The following is a 2,665-nucleotide window of genomic DNA, read 5'->3' as shown; positions in this document are numbered from 1 at the left end:
GGCCTTTCCCTGAGCCTCATTTCCGCGCGGCGGCTGCCATTTCACAGCTGTTAGCCACAGACTCTCTTTGTCATGATTAAGGACAAATTAATAGATGCCTCCTGGTAATCAGCTTTCATTAGGGCTGTCAAACCGTCAGTGGCATTCGCTCAGTGCACTGGACACGGGATGATCACCTCCCAGTTGGGAGACACTACAGCTGACTGTGTGCAGCTGTAGTGCTGCCTCTCAGCTGCTGTATTTGTGTGCTTGGTGTGGCTAAAGTGTGGGTAACCAGTGCATTAGCACGCTCCTTCGTGGCACAAGTGCTTGTAGTTGGTGCATTAACAGTGCTCCGTGTGGAGCTGCAAGATGGAGGTCATCGTGGGAATGACATAAAGAGTAGTCTTTCTGCTGGGTGTAATTGGCCCCAGCATGCTGAAAATGGACTGTGAAATGTAAGGGGGGGTCAAATAATTGATTTTCCCCCGAATGCAGAATCCAGGGCAGGGCTGTTTAGTGAGTAATTTACAAGAGCAGTTCAGCCCGGGCTGACTGGCATATCTGTTGAAAGTTCCCAGGGGCATGGGAATAGATAACACACACCTGAGACCCTGGAGCAGATGGACAGCAGTCACTGTGCTACTCAGAGGGCAGAGAGGATTCACATCAAACTTACTTCCACACATATATGTATGCAGAGGGGTATGAGAGCGCATGCACACACATACTCTGAGGATGATGGACACAGGCTATTGTATATAGAAATAGACTCTCTCCCCTCACTCTGTACATCTCTCCTTCACTCTCTCGCTCGCTCTCTCTCACTCTCTCTCTCTCTCTCTGCAGCATTTCTGAAATTGATGAAATAAACTCATCAGACTTCCAGCAAGTTTGGCATTGTGAGAGGGAGCTGAAGTCATTTCAGTATGTAGATTTCAGACTTAAACCCATAACTGTGTTGCGTGGTGCATGACCACCCCCACCTGCTGGAGAGAGAAGGCTGGGGTGTGCATGATGGGATAGGGACGTCTGTAAGACAGGATATAGCCTGGCCCTCTATATGTTTAGTGATTTCTCAACACCACAGCCTAAGGGAATTAAGACAATAGCCTTATGTCAGATAGTATAATCTCATGACAAAATGGCATTTTATTTCCTGTGGGCTCGAATACATGTGTAAGCTAATTGAGGAGAAACGGCGACTTAGCCATCTGCATGGCTAAAATTGGTTTCATCTTCCATTTGGAAAATTTCTCGTTAACTGAAAAAGATGAGTGACGATTGTCAAGATCCATCATCTCAGTAATGTGAATTTATGGGGAAAAACACAATGATTAGCTATTGTTGCATTGTACCGGAGTCATTGCTGTCAAAAATGTAGATGAGCAATGCAGAGCTGGTATATTGAGCTCATCGCAAAATGACATTTGTACGGCACGCACTCGGTGCTCTGCAATTTTCTTAAGCATCTCGGTAAATTGCACCAAACAATTTTCAAGATCAATTCCAGCGTCAAAAACAATGCACATAAATCCCATTTCTCCAACCCATATTGTGTTGGAGAGGGCCCCTGTGTTTGCATGAAGGTAATTACAGTGGGATTTGATGTTGTGGTGTGCCCAGAATTCTCCAGCTTTAGATCAGGCTCAGGGTGCTCCACCCCATTAATACTCCATATGGGGAACCCAGCTGTGATCAGAATTGGAAGAGCGGGAGGGGAAATCGATTTCATTTGCAGGATTATTGATGTAACCGAGATGCAGTTTGTATGAAACATAAAGTCTCATTTCAGAGGTTATGGATAAAACTGGATTGTGGGGCTGGCTGTTTGTTTTATTCAATGAAACATTACAAAAACAGAGAAGTCAGTATACACAAAGCTGTACAGTCGGCACCCGCATTGCACCACATTAATGCTATAGAACAAGTTTTCTTCTATTCTTCTCTTCTCACATTTACCTGCTTAAACTGAAACAAACTACTAAATATAAGCCACTGATAAAATGTCGGGAAATTATTTTCAAAAGATTGCATTTTAATGGGAGACTGTGGGAAAATTAAGCAGATAAATGGGATTTACTGCATTGCAGGAGGAAAAATAGGGTTCAGCGCAGCACATAATGTTGGCACAAGTGACCCAGCATTCTTTTTCACTCTTTGCCAACTTCCCGCTCCACCTGTTCCCTACATTTTTCAGGGAGGCTTTGTAAGTCAGACTGATGTGAGGTGATCACACATACATTAAAAACAATATCAGACTTTCCCAGGCTTCAGATGGCCCAGCAGCTGGATCTTTCAACTGAATCCGTCCCTCTTTCCAATTATTCCTCCTCCTTTCTTCATTCTCTGTGTCCAGTGGAGACCACTGTAAGTTCCCACTCGTATAACAGCAGCAGTTGGAGTGATGGCAAACCAGATGGGAAATTTTTTTTTTCTTTCTGTGTTCACAGCACTCAAGCGATACCAGCAGCAGGGTCAAGATAAGGTAAAGTTCTCTATCATCCTATCATTAAATCACAAAGCTTTCCACACACTACTTAATAGATAGATATATACAGATAGAGAAGTAAATTCAAATATGGTTAATTGATGTAACAGACAATCAGGTTTCCACGAGAAAAGGTATAGAAGAAAAAAGTTCCAAAAAAACTGAAAGTGTGAGAAAGGGCTTCAGATCTGGACC

The sequence above is a fragment of the Neolamprologus brichardi genome, chromosome 5 (genome assembly GCF_056152115.1).
Source record: "Neolamprologus brichardi isolate AB-2024 chromosome 5, ASM5615211v1, whole genome shotgun sequence".
Classification (NCBI taxonomy): Eukaryota; Metazoa; Chordata; class Actinopteri; order Cichliformes; family Cichlidae; genus Neolamprologus; species Neolamprologus brichardi.
The sequence above is the reverse complement of the archived record's forward strand: the minus strand, read 5'-3'. Positions refer to the sequence as shown.